This window comes from Canis lupus, chromosome 30, assembly GCF_011100685.1.
Source record: "Canis lupus familiaris isolate Mischka breed German Shepherd chromosome 30, alternate assembly UU_Cfam_GSD_1.0, whole genome shotgun sequence".
Taxonomy (NCBI): Eukaryota; Metazoa; Chordata; class Mammalia; order Carnivora; family Canidae; genus Canis; species Canis lupus.
This window is the reverse complement of record NC_049251.1, coordinates 20,987,030-21,009,602: the sequence shown is the minus strand read 5'-3', so window position 1 is coordinate 21,009,602 and position 22,573 is coordinate 20,987,030. Positions and strand designations below refer to the sequence as shown.

The following is a 22,573-nucleotide window of genomic DNA, read 5'->3' as shown; positions in this document are numbered from 1 at the left end:
GATCACTCCCTTATCATACTGTCCTTCCAGTCCTCAGATCCAAATGTGGCGGGCAAAGCCACTCTCAAGAGACACGCTTGACTTTTCTCTGAGAGCCAAAGGACTGTCAAAAGCAACCATTTGGTTGTATTCCCTGTGATGATGCCAGAAAGCCTGTCATTCAATGTGTTTTTATTCCTTTTGAGGTAGTGTTAACATTTTTATCCCTTTTAAGTTTTTATTATAAGATGCCTTGATTACCGTGGATTTACTGACAATAATTCCACAACAACCCAGTATTGTCTTCTTGACAGCCTGCTTGCTTTGTGGCCTACTCCTATGAAATCCCCCATCCCCTCACATTATGATACAATAAATATGGAAGAGATATGGGAAGGATGAATAAATTATATAGATACAGGTACCTTTCCCTATCGATAAGTGTTCTTATAAAACACTGGGTTATTTTATTATTATCTTAAAATTATACCTATTTAAGAAAGCAGCCTTGAAAATGAACATGCTTTCTCTTGTCACTAGAATACCATGTTTCAGAGCCACTAATCTTGTTTTTTCATAGGTTTGTTGATTCATATGCATATAAAGCCTTGCCAGCTGCCAGGTCAAAGCATAATAATAAAATTGGTTGCCAAGAGACTAAAAAATCTGTTCGTTCTTATTAACTGCAGTTTATCTATCCTGCCTTGATCCCACCACATGAGGGGCTGGTCAACTCTTATCTGGGTATGACTGGTTACTTATCTACTGTGTATTTGTATCATTAAAAACAAAGACAGGTTCTCAGCCAACTAACTAAACCTTATGATAAGGTGTTTTTATTCTGGTTATAGTAGCTGTAATATAGGGAGGAATAAGATGCATAGAAATAGGTTATGACTTAAATGTTCATTTGAGATACCCCCAAAATTTAAAATGTAACCTATGGTGGTAGTCAGGATTTCTTTGTTTCTTACAACACATGATTAATTTTCATAATAAATCTCACCACTACAAGGGAGTGACCCCAAGAATGAGTAAAAAGGTCTACAGCCTTTGAAAAGGTAAGGTGTTATTCTAGTTAAATACAGGAGACCAATGTGGCCAAACAAGCTGCTGGCTATTCCTGACTGGGCTTCCGTGTTCAGAGGCAAGGTTAAGTGTCCATTGCTCTGCTCTGCTTAGGCACAGAAAGCCATGAATTGAGTTGTGATGCTTCCTCAGGTAGTGACTCATCCCTTGTTCTGGAGCTCCTGCTTGAATGTGGGGGAGCCAACCTAGCTGGGAGTTTGTAGCCTGGGTTTTAGTCTCTAATATTGCTGATAATTATGTGATATCATGCCAGTGGTTCCTGGGTCTGATTTTGACCTCCTCCTTCCCTGGGGACATTTGGCAATGTGTGGAGACAGTTTTGGTTGTCACAATCAAGGAGTTACTACTGGTATTTAGTGGATAGAGAGGCACAGGACAGCCCCTCATGACAGAGGATTATCTTGCCCAAAGTTTAACAGTGCCGAGAGCGAAAAACTCTGCCTTAGACAAATCACTGAATCTCCCTTGTCTGCATTTTCCTGAGTTACACATTCTCTCCATCAGATAAAGTTAACTTAGCTTGACTCTACGACTGTTGTCTTTCACATCTCTCTCTTACTGTAATTCTAAGTCATAAAATGTAGAATAGGGCATAGATATTGATATTGTTTTTAAAGTCCCCACAAAGGATTCTCTTGGGTATTTGGGACTGAGAACCGTCACCCTCCGAGGTCACATGGAGTAGGTCCTTATGGGAATGCCAGGTGGACCATTTGATAGAAATGGACCCTGTGATGACAGCCTGTCTGAAGTCTGCCATGTGATTCAGCATAAGTGGAAGCCTGCCAGAAACCCACAGAGAGCATTGTGACTAAAGGCTTGGTCTCTAAATTCCTCAGAGACCTGTGCTCTCAGCACCTATGCACGATGAGCTTTCAGCTGGCCAGGAGTATCTACTCCCCAAATTTCCACCCAGCAACCATACACTTGTGCCAGGGGTACCTTGGACTTTAGAGTTTCTCAAGGATATATTGAGATGGACAATTTCTTCATTCATACTGGTTTTCTGCTTATCTAGAGCCTCCCTGAAAGATTTAAAGGTCAACAACAAAAACTGCCTACCCTAAGTCATCAGCCCGTTTTGCCACCCAGCTAAGGAAACCTTATTTACTATACTTACAGCATCATGTAATTTAAGGGCTGGTAGGCTGTAGAAACCGGGTAGCTCAGCCTGCCTTCTACCTCAGAGGTTTAGAACTGTGTTCAATGCCACATGGTTAATTGATGACATTGAAGGTTCTAGAAAACAAGTCTGTCTGCTGGTTCTCCATTGTGTTCTCTCCATGTCCCTATGCTAATATTTCTTGATTGTAACCAGGTGTAACATGGGCAAGACAAAGTTGTGTTGTTTTGTTTGAAGGAAATGACTTTCGGGTGGAACTTTAATAACCAGTGTCTCTTCCTTGACCTTTCTGAAATATTACAGGAAGTGAAACAAGTATATTAGGATTTTTTAAAAAAAGATTTTATTTATTTGTTCATAAGAAACACACACAGAGAGAGAGAGAGAGGGAGGCAGAGACACAGGCTGAGGGAGAAGCAGGCTTCATGCAGGGAGCCTGATGTGGGACTCGATCCCGGGTTTCCAGGATTACACCCTGGGCCAAAGGTGGTGCTAAACCGCTGAGCCACCCAGGCTGCCCAGTATATTAGGATTTTAACCTAAGTTAAAGCCATCCAGAAAGATCTGAGTGCTCACTATGGCCGTGTGCCAGCTGCCAGTTAAAGGCCACCATGATTTCTTCCCTGTGTTGCTGCTTTTCTGGTCCTATTCTTGCCCCCTCCCACTGCCTCTGCCACACCTCATTCCTCACACAAAGCCAGTGATCTTTTAAAAATGTAAATCAGATCACATCCTTCTTCTGATTTAAATTCCTCTGCCGTTTCCCATTGCAGTTGGTACAAGATTCAAATGTTCTGACCGTAGTCTGTTGGGGTCCTCATGATCTGGGCCATCCTGACCTCCATGATCTCAGCTCATCCCTGTGCCTCCATCTTCCAGGCTCATCTCCTTCCTTTCTGTTCCTAGGAGATGCCAAGCTCATTCTTTCCTCAAAGCCTTTGCACTTGCCCTTAACTCATCCTCGATGTGTTTTTCTCTAGATCCTTACCTGGCTGGTCCCTTGGCATCATTCAGATTTCATTTTAAATATCATCCCCTCAAAGAAGTGGGTGATGGCTTTCACCCTGGTGACTGTTGAAAGTAGCTGCTGGTCACTCACTATCCTGTTATTGTGTTGTTGTCTTCACAGTGTTTATTACTATTAGAAATATTTTTATCCTTATGTTCACTTATTGTCTGTCTCTTGCTGCTAACATGTTCTCTCCACGAGGGCAGGAACTTTGTGTGTTTTGTGAAGTGCTATGTGCTTAACCCCTAGAATCATACATGCACATGACAGATGCTAAGTTAATAATGAGTGACAGTAAATGAGCAGTTGGTGATAGAGAAGATTACTTTGCAGATTTTGTCCTATGTGATTCCCATTTTCTCTTACATTGGACTTTGTTTTTTAAACTAAAACCAGAATGCTAGTTTATTGATATGTGAGAAGTGGAACTGTTAAGCAGCCTAGATTTTTTTCTTTGAGGACTAATGTACTGTAGTAAAACTCCATGGGGAGCAAATATAAAAGAAGACAGTTACTCGGTAAGCACAGACTCAGGGCATAGGGACTTAGAAATCAAAAAGATCCGAGAGCTGAACTGCTGGAAGAGGCCTGAAAGATCACCCTGGTAATGGTTCCTCACATCTGGCTGCCTGTGAAAATCACACAGGAAGACTTATTAAAACATACCCACACAAAGCCACACATTTTTCTGTCTCTCCTTTGGTGATCCTAATTTGTTCGTTTACAGTCAGGGCTGGGGAATCCATGTTTTCTTTGAAATGCTGCCAAAATGGTTAATGGTGCACGACCAGGTTTGGGAATCAGTGACTGAGCCCACCCCTGTTTCCAGATATGTAAACCGAGGCTCAGAGAGATCAAGTGTCTCACTCAGGGTCGCACATAGGGTGAGCAGGGAGATGGCCTTCAAATCTCCCAGCCTTCTCTCTGCACTGTTCACAGAACATGACCACAAAGATTCTCAAGGGCAGAGGCAGCAGCACCTCGGAAATTGCTGGTTTATTACTTTTTTCTTTATTTACATAGAACTAACCAGTCTGCTGTCAAACAGGAAATGCATATAGCATAGTTTTCCCTTTTTATTACAAAGTGTCAGATCAATTAGATTTTGGATTCTGGGGCTGCAGAGTGATGATCAGTGTGGTTCTGGGGCCGACCAGCAAGCACCATATGGAACTTGCTAGAAATGCAGATTCTCAGCCCAGAAGTAGTGAATCTGAAACTCTGGAGGTAGGGCCCACAGTATGTATTTTAAAACCATCCAGAAAATTCTGATGCATACTCAAGTTTGAGAAGCTCTGTCCATAGGGACATTTGCAATTCAATCATTGGTTAAAGCTGTTGGCCTCCGCCTTTTAGTCCGTGACTTATTAACATTAAGGCTCAACTTAGGCTAGCCATCTGCTTTCTTTGGTGACATTTATTCAAAAAAGGGGCCTGTTGCTATAAAATTTCATTAGAATGCAATACATAAGGAAGGAGGGGGCAGGATTAATACTTATTGAGCACCTATGTGTGAGAAACCGTGTTCAAGGCTATTATTTACCTCATTTAATTCTTACCACCATCCTGCTAGGTGAGTATTAGTATCCTTATTTTACAGATTTGAAATAGGAGGCTGGTAGAGGTGAAATATGGTCTTCTTTACAGGTCATTTGACCAACTGTAATTGTATGTTTTGCTATCTGTTGTCTCCCTAGAACAGCTGCTCTCAAACCTTCTTATAGCTAACCAGGAATCCCCTGGGAAGCTTGTTATAAATGCAAATTCCCTAGCCTCTCTCTCAGAGATCCTAATTCAGAAGCCTGGATAGAACCCAGGACTTTGGATTTTCATCAAGTACTCCAGGTGATTCTGCTGCCAGTGGGCATCAGGCCAGTTTGGAGAAATCTAGTCCTGGCTCCAACCCCAATGGTTAGACTGGGTGCTCCTCAACGTTTTTGAGGTTCTGTGGTTTTCCAGTATTTCCTGTGCTCACAGGCTTTGGGCACCAGGTGGGGATGTTGGGAGAACAAAAAAGAATGTCAGGTATGATGCCTGATGTCCTTTGTGAGGTGGCATGCTGATTGGTCCAAGGTTTGGAAGCAGCTACTCACATAAATACCCCAGGTCTCCCATTGTATAAAAAAAGATACATGTGTCAAAAGATGGTTAGATCCTCCCAGGCTTTTGCCCAGTGGAGATGTCAGCAATGTTGAAATATTAAATATCTTTAATATGTCTTAGTCCCTGAAATAAAACTGTGTAGGACAAGGGCAGAAGGAAATTCACAGAGGCACACATTTCAGTCTCCTAATATCTATTGTATATAAGGCACATTATTTTTGCCAGGAAGAAAATAACCAAGTTACATGGTAAGCATCTAAGAAAATTTATTTTGCCACTGATATTAGAGTTGGTAACTGTAACTAGTACAGTAGCTAGAGCTACCACTTGGTGCTTACTATTTTTCAGGTTGTATACAAATATTCTCTCATTTAATCCTCAACAGACTTTCAAAGTAGATATTACCCTTTATTTTACAGATGATGAAACAAGCTCAGGAAGGTTCTCAGGGCTGGGACTGAGGTTTTCAGGGATGCAAGACTGTCAGTGCTAAAACAAAAACAGTCCTGGATAAACTGGGATGGTTGGTCACCCTAAGTGTCACCCAGCTTACTGATCTACAGTTGATAGTTAGGAAGTAAGCCCAAAAGGGTTCTGAGTAGTCAGATAGATGGTTCATATATTGAAACTTGTTGCTCTGCCTCACAGAGAGACTTTCAGAACATTCCTTGGTGCCCACTTTCCTCCATTTTATGTGCAGTTTTTAAAAATTTTTTTAAAAGATTTATTTATTTATGATAGACATAGAGAGAGAGAGAGGCAGAGACACAGGAGGAGGGAGAAGCAGGCTCCATGCAGGGAGCCCAACATGGGACTCGATCCTGGGATTCCAGGATCGCGCCCTGGGCCGAAGGCAGGCGCTGAGCCGCTGAGCCGCTGAGCCACCCAGGGATCCCCAATGTGCAATTCTAAGAAGCTTGATTATTTGGTTCCCAGGTGCTTTGTCAATTAGAAACAGCATTGGAAGGGGAAGTGGTTATTCTAGGAACGCATTCTGATTACTATGATGAGAGACATCTGGCTGGAGGTGGGAGCAAGGAGAATTAGTATAAATGAATAAAAGGTGGAATCAGTATGGTGGTCAGGAGGCATTTATTACAGGGGGAAACAGACCTTAATAAAGATAGCTGTTACTGAACACTATGGGCTGACCACTATTTTAAGCACTTATATGTATCACATAATTAAATTCTTACAAAATAGTCCTATTATTATCCTCGTTCCACAGATGAAGAAACTGAAGCACAGAGAGGTTAATGAAGTTGCTGAAGATCACACAGCCAGTGAGTGATAAAGCTGAGATTCAGAGTCTCCAGAGCCTAGATCCCCAGCAGGGGATCTAAATACTGTAGGTCTTAGATGCTGAGGAGGTAGCACAACAAGTTAGTGATGTTTATTGTGATGCCCTGAATCTCCAAGAAAAAAAAAAAGTAAAGCATGGACATTACATTTTTTTTTTAATTTTTTATTTATTTATGATAGTCACACACACAGAGAGAGAGAGGCAGAGACACAGGCAGAGGGAGAAGCAGGCTCCATGCACCGGGAGCCCGACGTGGGATTCGATCCTGGGTCTCCAGGATCGCGCCCTGGGCCAAAGGCAGGCGCCAAACCGCTGCGCCACCCAGGGATCCCTGGACATTACATTTTACAGTAGTTCCCCCTTATCCACAGGGAATATGTTCTAAGGTCCCCAGTGGATGCCTGAAACTGTGGATAGTACTAAACTCTACGTATACTATGTTTTTTCCTATACGTACATACCTACGCTAGAGTGTTTAACTTATAGATTAGGTACAGTAAGAGATTAACAATAATAGAATAACTATAACAATATACTGAGTAGAAGTTATGTGAATGTGGTCTCCATCTCTCTCCCTTTCAAAATATCTTTTTGTGCTGTACTCATCCTTCTTCATGTGATTATGTGAGATCATAAAATGCCTACATGATGGATGAAGTGAGGTGAGTGACGTAGGCTTTGTTATGTAGCGTTAGGCAGCTATTGGCCTTCTGACGAATCCTCAGGGATCATCCACTTCTGGACCACTACTGACCCCAGGTACCTGAAGCCCCAGAAAGCAAAACCATGGAAGGGGAGTGAGATGTACTACTGTATTTTGTATGAGTTAACTTTTAAAATTTTACTAAGGTTATAGATGGACAGGCCTGTTATAAAAAAAACCATTAGTTCCCTCCCCCAGGTCATTTCCTGCTCTGCAGAGACAACTGCTTTCAGTTCTTATAATTGGGTGACTTGCTCGTCAGACATTTAGAGACATCCCTTGTCTCTAAATGACATACTGGATATTTCTATGGTCGATTTTCAGTTTCAAGCCTTATTTAAATGCCTATGACTAGACGCTTTACCATGGAGAAAGACAATTTTAACTCGTTTCCCCACCTACCTCTATCACATGTGTATGCCATTTCCATCCCCACCCTCAACAGTTATTTCATAATTCTAGTCAGATCAGTATGTCCCAGGCTTGTTTTTTTCCTTTAGGTCTTCCCTCTGGGGCTAGGTGAATTCTCCAGAGAAGAACATTTGAACCACCTGCCTGTGGAGAATGCCTGCATTCTGGAAGTTCTAGCATGTAGGTGGGAGGTGGAGGTATCTCAGTATTTAGAGAATTGGGATCTAAGCAAACTTCCATTATTTTTAGTCTTGACTTTACCATCCCGTCACCTCCAGGAATGTTTGGGGGCTCTGAATGCCTGAGCTCTTTTGCAGATCCTGTGATGACTTGCTTTTTGGCTTTCCCTAGTGGCAGATAAAGAATTACCTTTCCCAGGTTTGGTAATCAGTTATCTCTTGTCCATTTACTTTCTAGCTTCCACGTTTTGTTGCTGTTGTTTCTAATCATTTTCTCTTTGTCCTTGTGAGTTAATGTCTAAAAGAAAACCCATCTATTTTTGCTGTGTTAGATATGGGGATGTAGCAGAACTAAGGTGTTTTAGAAAGCCATCTTTATCCTGAAGTTGGAAAGACATTTTAGAAAGCTTTCAATACAGAGGGGTCAAAAAAAGTTTGCTGTAATGGGAAGACCAATAGTTCTATGCAAAATAGAAGTTTTACCTTTACCTGCTACTCAAAGTGCTATTCTTGGATGAGGACCATCAGTAGTACCTGGGAATCACCCGGGTACTCGTTAGAAGTGGAGAACTGAGATGTATTGAATCAGAATTAACATTTTATCGAAATCCCTATGAGAGTCCTAAGCATGCTGAAGTGCTAATATGAAACTTTCCTCAACTACTGTAATTAAGAAAAGCTAATTTAATGAATTTTAATCTGGGATTTAAAAATCTTGGTACATTCCCTTATTATTCTTCAGATTCTAGAGGTTACTGTGAGATAATATAGAGGAGTACGTAAATCTTCATGAAAATGCACTCTCTCTCCCTTTATAAACCATGTCTGTCCATCTGAGTCAACATCAGATGTGAACCAAAAATTCCATGACATTCACCCTGAGAGATTTCAGATTGATTATGTTCGGGCTTTTTTAGTTGCCCACAGTTCTTGAGGTTAGTGATAGGAATTTATAGATTGGATAGGCTTTTCAGTCATACATCAAGCTGCCAAAGTTAGAGGGTGGCTTCCTCTAGAGGCAAAGAATAGATTAATTAGTTTAAGCCCAGCACCTCAGGGACACGTTATATGCTCAGCAAGTGATTGTGGGATGAGCGAACTAAAGATACAATTCCTGTCTCCAAGATAGTTACCAACCAAGAGGGAGGAATAAATTGGATATCACCATTAGGGTTGACCAGCTCTGGGAAAGAGTAAGCACAGAGAAAGGGCATCTAACTTAGTGTTATTGGCAGAAGGAGCCAAAGGGCTACTTGTTTTGGTGAACCTAGCTTGGTGGGCTTAGAGCAGCGGTTCTTGGTTTCTTGTGTAGTAGAATCACTTGGTGGGCTTGTTAAAACAGAGACCATGTGGCCATCCTGATGTCTTCTGATTCAGTACACCTGGAGTGAGCCCAAGAATGTGCATTTCTAACCATGTCTTGCTGATGCTGATGATACTGATTTCACATTTTGAAAACCACTGGTTTTAGAGAGTTATAAATAGTTCTTGTGGCTAGAGTCAGGGAGCAGGGGATGGTGGGTGATACCGAAGGCAGAAGTCTAAGGAGTAAGGATTTTATTATGGAGCTTGTGAGGAGTCAGTGACGGGTTTTGCAGAGGAGAGTGATGGACATCCATTTGCATTTTGGAAAGATCATTTTGGGTGTGGTGTGGGAGGTGGATTGGTAGCAGGACCAGGTTGGAGTCCAGAAAACCAAGTAAGTGGTTGATTGTAGCTGTCTAGACAAGAACTAATAAAAACTTGGAATAAAGGTGGGAGGAGAAAGGATCTCTAGAACTTGGTGGCCAGTTGGAAATGGGAGGGGAAGAGAGGGAGGAGTCACCGCGGACCATCAGATTTCTTGTTGGGTGGGTGTTGGGATTGTGTTACTCAAGACACAGGAAGAGAAGGGGGTCTAAAGCAGGGTTTGGAAAGAAGAGCAAAGGAGGTAAGTCAAGGGCAGGATATGTTGAATTTGAAATGCTGGCAAAAATTCTGGGTGCACCTCCCAGTAGACAGTTTTATTTATGGGTCTGGAGGCCAGGAGAGGTCTGGTAAGTTATCTAGCCCCATTCCTTCTGCACTTCCATTTGATCTCCTGTGTTGTTGGTTTGTATCAGGCATTGCATTTGTGAAGAAACAATGTTAATATAACCTTTAAGGGCCTGGAGAATGCAATACTTAGACTTTCTTAAGAAAACAAATATTCTACTTTTTTGATTGGGGAAAGAAAGTCTAGCCTTCTAACACCAGAAGAGGTTAATACAGCCACCTTCTGTCTGAGAGGCCAGTGGAATTGGGTTTTAGTAAGCTCAAAATGGGCAAAATCACTTGACTGGTCTGCAGGCCATATGACGAACAGCTGAGACTAATTAGCTGGATTGTGGGTTTTTACAGAGATGCCTGATTTTGAAAGTTGATGGAGCGGACTGCTTTTCAAAAGACTCTTTTGAAAACCTTTTATAAGTAAGCAATTCTGACTTTAACATTTCTCTTTGTATTATGTAGGCAAGAAGTAACCTTTTTGAAGAGGACATGTGATTGGAAGTTGTCTAATTGGTGAAGTGTTGGGAGCAACTTTTCTAAAATTTTAGAAAAACAACAACTTATACTCCCTCCCTCAAGGTATAGTTTTGTGTTTTTATATATATATGCATATATATATATATTTTTTGTAGAGGTTTCAAATTCCACCATGCCAATTTTCATGTATTTAGAATATGTGTGATTTAACATAGAATACCACTGCACATGTTAACTTTTTTTTTAAACTAAAGACTTTAAGACACATGCTGAATTTCTGGGTTGGAGTTTGAAAAATACATTTTCAGTTACTGTATGGTGGATAGGAATACTGACTGCATTTTCCTTTCTTTTCTTAACTTTAATAAAGTAACAGATTTTTATTCTCTGATAATATGTTGAATAAGAGAGCTGATTAAGGAATTGCTCTAAGCTTAAGGGTTTTTGGGATTTTATTTTTAATATTGTTACAGCTTTAATGGGGGAAAGCTTTATGTAAGCATGTGTTTTAGTATTAGGTGTATTTCTTCTATGAATTAAATTTGCCCCCCAAGTAATTGTTAACTTTTGTTAGGTTTGGCCGTGGTATTGTGGTTATGTTAAGGAAAGGACCGTATATTTTATAGATGCTTAGTTTTTTTTTTTTAATTATTTATTCATGATAGTCCTAGAGAGAGGAGAGAGAGGCAGAGACACAGGCAGAGGGAGAAGCGGGCTCCATGCCGGGAGCCCGATGTGGGACTCGATCCTGGGACCCCGGGATCGTGCCCTGGGCCAAAGGCAGACGCCAAACCGCTGAGCCACCAGGGATCCCCCTTTATAGATGCTTAGTGATAGTATGCAGGAGTGAAAGATCTGGGGTTTGGTTCTGATGGGGTCTGATGTTCATTAAACAATTCTGTCTACTTCTGGACATGCACCAGTTTGCCGGGACTGCTGTGACAAAGCACTACACACTGGGTGGCCTCAGCAGCAGACACTTATTGTCTGAGATGCAGATGTCTGCAGGGTTGGTTTATTCTGAGGACTATGAGGAAGAATCTGTTCCAAGCTCCTCTCCTTGGCTTGTAGGTGGCCGAGTCTCACTGTGTCTCATCTTATAGTCTTCCCTCTATGCAAGTCCTTACACTAAGAGGGAATCTGGATGCAGACACACAGGTCATGGGGCTGGTTGGTGTCAGAGTCAAGGCGATGTCCTGACTTCCACTCCAGGCCGCTGACCAAATTCCTCATTTTGTTGTCTTTGCTGTGAGTTCAGGCTTTTTTCCTGTGACTCCTGAACACCGATTGTCAGGAATCACTGTGGGGGAAAAAGCCTTAATTAAAAGTTGACTTTGTCTAGATTCTTGGATTATTAACACACACACAGTTTTGAAAAAAAAATATTTTGGGGAGTAGTGTTTATTCATGAGGGCATCCTACCCATAGACATCAGGTTGGATTTAATATATTCCAAAGGAGTTTATCCCCATCTTGGTTGCAGCTATTAGAATACAAAAACCATTATTTTTTCTTTTTGTTTGCTGCTGCTACCCACACGACAGGAACTGTGGCAGAAAATGCTGGTGAAACCTTGCGGCCAGCAGGATGGCACCATAGCAACCGAGACCTGCACCTCTGAACAGGTCCCGGAACTCAGGCTGCCTCCGCTGCTGATCCAGTTTCCGCCTTCTCGAGACCCTCAGTACTTGTGTGCTCAAAGAGGAAATGCTCACCACTTCCCTCTGTTTCTGTTTTCTCTTTTTAGGATGAAAGCTTCCTGAGATCTGTGTTCATCTTTTCGCTACCCTTCCTTTCTTCTGCCCTCTGCACTTGGTGGATTTATAGCTAGAGCTCCGGGCATTGCATACCTCATAGCTGATGAGTCATGTAAAGCCCATTAAAAAGAAAAGCTGATTTTCGCAGAAGCCCTAATTCATTTGTACTGTCTTTGCAAGGGAACGTTTTCTTACTTGCTTCGGTGCTCCTGGTGTTGCTGCAGTATGGCTGGGGCCCTACCCTCTCAATAGTAGTGGGTTCTGTGGGGGGTCGGAGGGTGGAGAGAGGATGAGTGAGATCAGAGGGCTGCTCAGGAGAGGAGTTTGCATCACTGCTGATACACTGGAGGCAGGAGCCACTTCCTGAGAATGCAGATACAGATCATTCTTCCAAGAAATGAGAGCATCAGTTTGTTTGTTTGTTTTCTCCATTTCATACTCCATTAGGTTTCTCTTCTCTCTGATGTTATCTGAGCAGGGAACCTTTAGCTGAGAATGCTAGATTTATCACACAGCAAATATTGAATGGCTCCCCTGTTTCACAAGAAGGAGAAAGTCCTGATGTCTTTAAGCTGGCTCCTCTGTGCTTTGGTGACTGTGGACTATTGTTTAAAAAATCTTACTAGTGTCCTTCTGGGTTTCCCTTCATTCTGAATGGTCATCTTCTCTCTCCCATGGCCTCAGGAATCAATTATGTTGATAACTCTAAAATCCATATTGTTAACCCTGATTTCTCTTTTGAAGCCTACTTCTGTTTTCCAAATGCCAGTTAAACACAACTAACTCCCTGGATGTCCAACATGTCTAAGGGACATTTAATTGATCATGTCTGTTATGCTGTAGCATTGTAGTAGTGTGTCTGGGTTCAAATCTTGGCTCTACGGTTTACTGGTTGAGTGAGTTGGAGAAGTTATTTAACCTTTCTGTATATTAATCTTCTCATCTGAAAATTAGAGCCCTCATAGGGTTGTTGTGAGGATTAAATGAGCTGGTGTTTATTTATTTATAAATATTTATTGATTTATTTATATAGATTTATTTATTTATTTTAGAGAGAGAGGGCACAAGCAGGAGGGGCAGACGGAGAGGGAGAGAATCCTAAGCAGACTTCATGCTGAGCATGGAGCCTGACTTGGGGCTCCATCTCACAACCCTGAGATCATGACCTGAGTTGAAATCAAGAGACATCTAACTGACCAGGTGCCACTTTGGTGCCCCTAAGTGAGTTGGTATTTTAAAGGTCTTAGATACTGGGTGTTGTATGCAACTGATGAATTATTAAACACTACATCTGAAACTAATGATATACTACTGTTGGCTAATTGAATTTAAATTTAAAAAGAAGGACTTAGAAAAGTAAGTGTTGGTTATAATAATCATCTCAAGTCATCTTTTCTGTTAATTCATTCTGTTACCAAACCTAAGTTTTGGTTATCTTTTACTCCTAAACCAGTGAGTTAAGAAGTTATATTATACTGATTTTTCTACTTCCTAAATATGTCTTGAATTAATCCTTTCTTCTTCATTCTCACTGTCACTGACACAAGTCAAATCACCATCTCTCCCATCCCCTCCTGACTATCTGTTGTGCCTTCCCAGTCTCCATGTGGCTGCTGGAAATATCCCTCTAAGTTATATGCTTTATGTTCCTCTCTTTCATAAAAGTCTGCAGTGGCTTTCCATTGCCCAGAGGATAACACCAACTTTTTATGTTATGGAATAGTCCTCTCAGGCCTTGGTTGCAGAGTCTCTCCCACCTTCATAGCCTCTGTCTGGACACCTCCTCTCCTATGCCCATGCACTCTCCTTTAGTCATCCATCTGCCCACCCCCTCAGTGTGCCATATCCTTCTCCCTCTTATGCCTCTGCAAGTGCAAATGTCTTCACTCCACTACCACCCTCCCAGGCTGTCAGCTGCCACTTGCTCCCTTATCATGGCTGTAAGCTTCGTCTGGCTTTTGTACTTTGAATACCAGACAGCCCTTACCTAATTCCATCAATAGTTATTTACACCTTTCAGATTAGCATCAAAGATCATTTTGTTAATAGTTTTTGTTTTCTTTAAAGGATGATGTTTATATGAAATGTGAAGTCCTTTATCACATCATTTTATGAACTGTGTGATTTTTGTCCATTCACATGCATCACTTGTCCGTTTGTGTACCAATTTTAGTCCTTGACTACTTCAAGATGCTACTCTGAAGTTTTCCTGATTGCCACACCAGGCATATTGGGCTTCTCCTCTTCCTTCTAACCCTCTCTGCCCAACATTCCCACCTGCCTAGCATCTTGTACATATTTTGCAGTTCTTTTCCATGGAGAGTGCTTCTATTAGACCCTTGTCATCTAGAACTACCTCATTGTTTCACATAGTTATGAGTGCAAGGCATGTTCTCAATGCTTGTTTGTTAAATGCACGATGTTTTAACTGATGTGCTTGTAGGCTGGTGCCTGAATTTAATCATCTCCCTCCTCAGTGACTTCAAGCTTTGCTGTTGTGTCTTTTGATAGTCCCCATAGGCCAGTCTACTTATCAAACTTTACTTGAGACTATTGACACCTTTCAGGTATTTGTATGTCATTTTGCATTTAATGTCAGTTATATTTAAGGGACATTTGGTGTAGGTTACTTGAGAGGTACTTCCATACCTGTTCCAGGTGGTACTACCCTTCCCTACATCCTCCTGTGCTTTAGAATTTTTGTCATTTCACATTTGTCAGTCAAGCCAAGTTTATTTCCCTCTAAAACAACTTAAATGTTTTGTTTAGGCTAGATCAAAATCTTTTTTTTTCAGTCTTTAATAGTTATTAAAAATGTTTAAAAGTGATTAAAGGCTGGTAGAAATCACAAACTGAAAAGGCACTGTTTTTAAATACTGTTATAAAACTTATTTACTGGAGGAAGTGGCTGTGGGCTCTTTGGAGTCAGATATAGACTCTAATACTATATTGTGATGTTTAATTGCTTTTCTAAGAACTAAAGATTTTAGTATTTTATTATAGAGTTGCTTGCTGATTTCTGTTTCATTTGCATAAGTATCCCTTTTCATTTCTAGAACATACCTTGTCTAACATCCTTGGTCAAATAGATGCACATGATGGACTAAAACAGATTTTAGGATAATTACATAGACCAATAAAAAAACTTTGCAATGTTTTTTTTTTTTCTAAAGAACATCCTAAATAGTTAGAATTTAGTATTTGTAGAGCTTAGAAATGTAGTTTCAACTTCTTTAATTTTAAAATTAAGGTATTGTCACCTTTTAAAAAGTATTAAGTTCACACTTTTACTAGCAGGGGGAGATGGCAGATTGGGTAGAGCCCAGAGCATACCAAGAGGCATGTTAAGACGAGAAAGATGAGGAACCTGGGTGATAACTCATCTTCAGTCGTTTCTCCAAGTATCTCTCGAGGATCTTGACTTTTTTTTTTTTTTTTTTTTTAAACCGTAGCTTCTTGGGTTGTATGTGTATATGGGCAGTGGGGTCATATGGGGCGAGTTTGTGGATAGGGTCCATGGATCTTACAGATTTTTTTCCTTCCCTCTCCTGTTCTACACCATGGAGCTATGGAGTGTTTCCCCCCAAAGAATACTACCTTTATATATACTGTTTAGGACTGCAGAGTACTTAAAGAACTTCTGTATCTGAAGTCATCAAACCCCCTCCTCCACTTCTCAGAAACCTCCCCTGGGACCCACCCAGCCCATGTCTAGGTTAGGTATTAGTTTCATGAGATCCTTCCATTATGCCTACTATAGATACTAACCATACTTGGCATCTTGCTTTGGTGGTCCATGCCCTCCATTAAATGCTAAACTCTGTGAGGATAGGTGCTGTGTCTTATTTGCATTTCTGTGACCTCGCACAGCATGCACTGGGTGCTTCACCTATTAAATGAATAAACAAACATATAATCTTTTATTAAGAGAGAACCTGCCCAGACTTCCCTAGAACTATAAACCCCCTTGATGCATCATGGCCAAAATCAGATTTGTTCACCTTGTTTTAAACAAAAAGAAATGCCTATGTTTTTCCCTCCATCTCTGGATTGTTTGTTACAAATTAGATCATCATTGTAGCTGGTCTGGTTTAGGTTCTGAACCAAGGTTTTGAGGTATGGGCTGACCCTTCTGAGTGATAATGTTGAATTACAGAGTGTGTATAAGCAGCACTTTGCATCTTTCCAAAATGCTTATTTTTGAAATCTATTACCTCTAATTGCTAGCTGCTGTAACGGGGGAGCTTGAGTTCTGGTACTTGAAGTCAAGAATAGTCTTGAAAAGAAAATTCAAAAGATAGCTTAATGACTTTCTGTTATTTCTCTAGGGGATGAAACACTATTTCAATTGAAAAACTTTCTATGATAATTATGTCTCTAAGGGACTGCATCTCAAGTAGCCTTGTTTTATTTAGCACCAAAAAAGAACAACCTTATATAAATGTAATTTGAAGATCAGTTTTGGGTAATCACCTCAAATACCTGGCATTTACTATATACTTCATTTTTTATTCATTCAAGTGTGTATGAACAACTCTGAGGTCTACAGTCTTCCCCATCCTAGGACTGACCAGGAAGAAAGAGAATGACTTTGAAAGAAAAATCTTGGGTGAAAGTGTAAATCAAGAATAGAAGTCAGTGGGTGGCGGGCACTGAGGGGGGCACTTTGACGGGATGAGCACTGGGTATTATGCTGTATGTTGGCAAATCGAACTCCAATAAAAAATATACAAAAAAAAATAGAAGTCAGGAAGGTCAGAGAAGAAGAAAGGAGACTGGAAAACTAAAGATCAAAGGCACAATAAATGTAAAAGCTTGTTAATTAACAGACTGAAGGAGAAAAATTACATAATTTTCTTGATAGATGCCAGAATAAAATTTGATAAGACTGATACCCATTTGTAATACTCATTCCTAGAAAACTAGGAATAGACGGAGAACTTCCTTAATCCCCAAAAGTATCTACCAAAAACTATAGCAAATGTTCTTTTTTTTTTTTTATAGCAAATGTTCTTAATGATGAAATGTTAGAATCAAGACAAGACTGTCTATTAAATACTTTTGGAATTCCTAACTGCCACAGTAAGACAAATATAAATATAAAGTAGAAAGATTAGATAAGAAAGAAGCAAAATGTAATTATTTTATCTATGTTTATCATGTTTAGAATAAGTGTGGCTAAATAATAGAAGATATATGTATATTTTTAAAACATGTCACAATAGTGACAAAACTATAAATTATCAATAAGTCTGCAGATGTAAAAAGTCTTTATGAAGAGAATTTATTTAATGACATTTTAAAAGTCATTTAGAAAGACCTGAATAAGTGGAGAGAGATAACATGTACATACACAGCTAGGTTCAATATCATGAATATGTCGATCTTCTCATTTTGATCTATATAGATTTTCATGCAATCCCAATCAAAATCCCATATGGTTTTTGAAGAACTTAGATGGAAATATGAAAGGTTAAGAATATCCACAGTAAGGTTGAGGAGACTGGTCTTCCCAGGCACAAAGTTGTACAGATAGTCCCTGACTTAACAATGATTTAACTAAAGAGTTTTTGACTTTATGGTGTGGAAGCAGTATGCATTCAGTTGAAACTGCACTTTGAATATTGAATTTTGATCTTTTCCTAGTCTAGCAATGTGGTAGGATACTTTCTTCTGATGCTGTGTAGCCAGAGTGAGCCTCAGCTCCCAGTTGGCCACCTGATCATGAGAGTAAACAACCGGTACACTTAAACCATTCTGTACCCAGACAACCACTCTGATTTTCACTTTCAGTACAGTATTCAATCAACTACACGAGAGAGTCAACACTTTATTATAAAATAGGCTTTGTGTTAGATGATTTTGACTAACTAGAGGCTAATGTAAGTATTCTGAACACTTCTAAGGCTAAGCCTTAAGGATTAGTAGATTGGGTGTATCAAATGCATTTTTGACTTAAGATATTTTAATTTATGATGGGTTTATCAGGACATAATCACATTGTAAGTTGAGGAAGACTTGTATAATGAAGTTATAGTAATTAAGGTCTTGTGACATTGGCCCAGGGATAGTAAAAATGACCAAGGAACAAAAGAGCCCTGAAACAGATCTGCCTTTATATAGTGAGTCACTAGAGAAAGGACGGTTTTTTCAATGAATGCTCATGGGGCAATTAGATATTCTCCAGGGAAAAAATTATGAACTTGGATCCCTACATACACCTTAAAAAATTTCCAATGGATTAAAGACTTAAATGTAAAAGGCAACATGTTAGGAAAATAGTATAGAAGAATATCTTTACTTTGGGTAAATAAGGATTTCTTTTGACTACTCAAAGATTAAGAGCCATTTAAAAAGTAAAAAGATAAACTACAAACAGGGAACAGATATTTGTGACATCTGTAACTGACAAAGGACTAGTATCTGGAATATATGAAGAACTCCTGCATGTTCATATAGCAAGGAAAATATTGGGAAGCAATTTTCAAGAGAAAATCTTGCTAGTGTGCATCAGGAGATGTGCACATGCATATTTATAGCAGTATTGTTTTAAATGAGAACAAAAACATGGGGGAATGTGGTTTAGTTCTGCTAATTCTTCTCTGAAAACCCACAGGCATTAAGTAATTAGAGAAGGGTTTTGGCATGTCATTTCTTAATATCAGTGATAAAAGTGGTAATGCTTTCAAGTCAAGAAAGAGAGACACAGAAAGAGGCTGAATGAAAATGATATTACTCTTGGTCAGAATATGTTTTCATCAACATGCAGTCAGATGGGTGGTGTATGATGATGGGCAAGGGTCTGAGGTTTGAAACTGAGTGGATGCCTTAATGTTGGCTCCCTAAAGGAGAACATGCTGTGGAGGCAAAATGACATCCAGCTGTCTTCCTGACATTTCCTTTTTAATCACTGCCAGATAAAATACCTTACAACAGAGGAATGCAAACAAAATTTTGTCAGAACAGCAGGGATTGCCCACCATGTCCCATGTAATTTAGTTTGGCTGATAATGCCTGCTGTGATCCTTGGTCTTGTGTGTTCCCTCTTCTGTGGTAGGTACAGTCACGGCCTTCTTTTTTGACATTTCACCATTGGCCCCCCTGCCTCTGTCCCAAGGACAGAGATAAATATGGGACCATAGGGAATGGAGGTGGTTTTCAGGCATTTCTGTGTGTCTTTGCTGACCCCTTAACATTCCATCTGTCCTAATCCAATCTTGTCATCTCTCCTGTCTAAAAACCTTATACCCACCATGACAACCTTATGTCCTCTCCAACTTTTTCCCTTTCCCCACTTCAGTGGCCTGTTTCTATCTGCAACACTACTTTGCTGTCTGATCACTCAGTTTCATTCTTTTTTCTTTTTCTTTTTTTTTTTTATTTTTTTTTTAATTTTTATTTATTTATGATAGTCACAGAGAGAGAGAGAGAGAGGCAGAGACATAGGCAGAGGGAGAAGCAGGCTCCATGCACCGGGAGCCCGACGTGGGGTTCGATCCCGGGTCTCCAGGATCGCGCCCTGGGCCAAAGGCAGGCGCCAAACCGCTGCGCCACCCAGGGATCCCCTCTTTTTTTTTTTTTTTTAGATTTTATTTACTTATGGGAGAGAGTGAGTGAGTGAGCAAGCTTGGGGAGGAGCAGAGGGAGAGGGACAAGCAGACCCCACACTGATGCAGAGCTCAAAATGGGGCCTGATCTCAGGACCCTGAGATCATGACCTGAGCCGAAACCAGAAGTCGAATGCTTAACCAAATGAGCTACCCAGGTGCCCCACCCAGTTTCATTTTTTGGAGCTCTTTGTCTTTGCTGCTTTCTCTTGTGCCCACTGAGCCACTACATTCTATTGTTTTTAAATTAACGTCTATTGAATTCCTTCCACATTCCCACTGCTGGTGACCTTGTCTAGGCTTTCATCTTTAAGAAGTAAGAAGTGATACCAGAGATACCTGCTGCCATGACACCATTGAACTTTCTTATGGTTAAACCCCGGACTCTGAACCTACAATCAGAGAATAGAATGTTTTCTAGGAAAGACACCATGGAGTCAAAACCTCTTATTTCATATTTAAGGAGATAAGCCTGGAGAGGGATAGTGACCCATGCTGAGGGGCACACAGATAGTAGCAGAGCCAGAACTAGAAACCCACACACTGATGGTTAGTTTTCTAGCCCTCTTCAACTTGCCACATTAACTTATAAGCATTCCTTTGAATTTATAGTGGTCTTATGTCTCTCTCTGACTAAATTTTTAGGGGAAGAATTATCTTAGTCATATTTGTAGCCTTTGAAGTAATTGACAGGGTTTCTCAATACTTGTTAAATTGAAGTTGAAACACAGCCATGCACCAAATGTGCTTTTTCTTTCCTATTCCTGACCACCTTGCCAAGTCCTTCTTAGGCTTGGAAGGTACTCAGCTCAGGCTCTGATTCCTGCTTGAAGGCTTGGTCAGATAGTTGCCTCTTTCTGACCTCCCTACAGTCTATTTGTCTTATAAAACCATCTTATAGTTACCCAGCAGTTTATAGTTTATAAAATGCATTCACATAATGTATTCTTTAGTCCTTCCAATAATCTTGCTGGATAAATATTTCCATATTGAAGAAATAGACTTGGAGAGGTTATGTGACTTGCCATAGGTCGCACAGCTAGGAAGTAAGTAGCAGAGTTTAGGTCTTCTGACTTCAAGCCCTTTGTGCTTTTGATGTCCTGTGCTAGGTGGTCTACATGGCATACTAGACATTTTGTTTCCTGATTATCTTACTTGTCCTTTGTTGAAAATTAATTCGTTTCATCATCCCAATTACCAACTTATTGAGGAGAGTGGCTGGGTCACATATTTCTTTCATGCCATTCATAGTTGCTAGCACAGTATTGGGCAACATAGAAGTTGCTTCTCAAATACTGTTGAGTTGAACACTAATACAATTTAATTTATCAAAAAAGAGCAGCTATCAGTGGAGCCCCAAGACACTTTTTTTGGGTCACTCCTGAATGAAATCAGCAATGAACAGAGGGAACCAGAGGAAGGAAGAGGCTGTTGGAGAAAGCCAGATGGTAAGCACAATTAGCAGTTGAGTGACAGCTGGCCTGTTGTTAGTCTAGTGATGAGGGGTGGTGGATAAGTAATTCACAAGGAGACAGTCTTCAGGAAATGTGCAAGTTTACTGGAGAGTTGAGACACATTCACGAGAAGGGAGAGGAGTACTTAGAAGAAGCATAATACTCCTATGAGTTAAGCAAAATAAAACACTCATACATATTTGAGTTGTGTTTAACCAAATGTTGGTTAAAGGAATATCCAGAGTAGGATGTGGCTTATGAAGACAGGTTTCCAAGGTGGGAGTGGAGTGGGTAGAGGAGCTTTTGGCTTACTTTGTGATTATTTTATTAATTACTGAGGCTGTGAGAAAAGGAACATGAATACGTAAGGATGTTTCCTTTGAAACAACTTCCCTTCCCTTTTCCCTACTGTGGCAATCAAAAGGGCCTCAGCTCTGAGAGCCCTAGGGTCAAAAGTACAGGGAATGCAAATAAATACACATGTCGTATGTGCATGGAGATGTGTTGTGATGACCAAATCTGTGAATTTTTCTGGGACTGCCTCATTTCACATATTCTTGTGCATTTGCCCCATAAATTAGTGAGATGCTTTAGAAATTTCAGTACCTTGACAACTAAACTACGTTTCCAAACTATATTTCCTTTTCCTGAAAGGGTCACAAAAACCCACTGACAGACCACATGCCCCACATTTTGGTTTGAAAAATCACACTGCATCTCCTGAGTTCTTAAACATTTTGCATCTGAGCAAAATGTAAAACCTCTTCTCCTAGAGTGGATATGAAAAATGTCCAGTTTCCTAATAGTAGAAGCCTATATATGTTTTTTATGAGCTCTTGTCTCCTACAGAGAATTTAAGATTAAGTCCTTTTAGATTAATGGTAATTGAACTTTAATATCTCTCCCTTCCTATCAAAATGTTCACAGTTTAGAGTTATTTTATAGAAGCTGAAGGAATGTGTATCTCAACTACTTAAAGGCACCAGCACTTAAGGGAAATTATTTCAAATTAAAAATTGTAATTTCTATACGGTGGACTCAAATGTGAATATATAAAACCTTTTCTGGGACATTCATATATGAATTTTTAAGGTGATTTCTCATTAAAAATTGATTAATATCATTGGGGTCTATTCGAAGTTTTAGTTTATTTTTAGTGCTTGATAGCTATATAGCAATGTATTTTTATGTGATATGCAGATATATGTGGGAAGGTTCTAATTTAAAAAGGATACCATTGATAGCATTGCTTTTTGTTTACTTATTTTTTTTTAGTGGAAAGATAATTCCTGACGTCAAAACATGCAACTTATAAACTTTTATAATCTAATTTGTTGGTATGTGGAAGGTC

The 22,573-nt window shown here is 40.1% G+C and overlaps 1 protein-coding gene across 1 annotated transcript in view; it reads left to right on the top strand.

Moving 5' to 3' along the window:
• Positions 1–10,437: 10,437 nt before the first annotated feature.
• RAB27A (RAB27A, member RAS oncogene family) overlaps positions 10,438–22,573 on the top strand; it is a 55,189-nt gene continuing 43,053 nt past the window's right edge. Inside the window, exon 1 of the mRNA NM_001048130.1 lies at positions 10,438–10,506. The gene's annotated coding sequence lies outside the window, so the exon portion shown is untranslated. The remainder of the gene's footprint in view (positions 10,507–22,573) is intronic.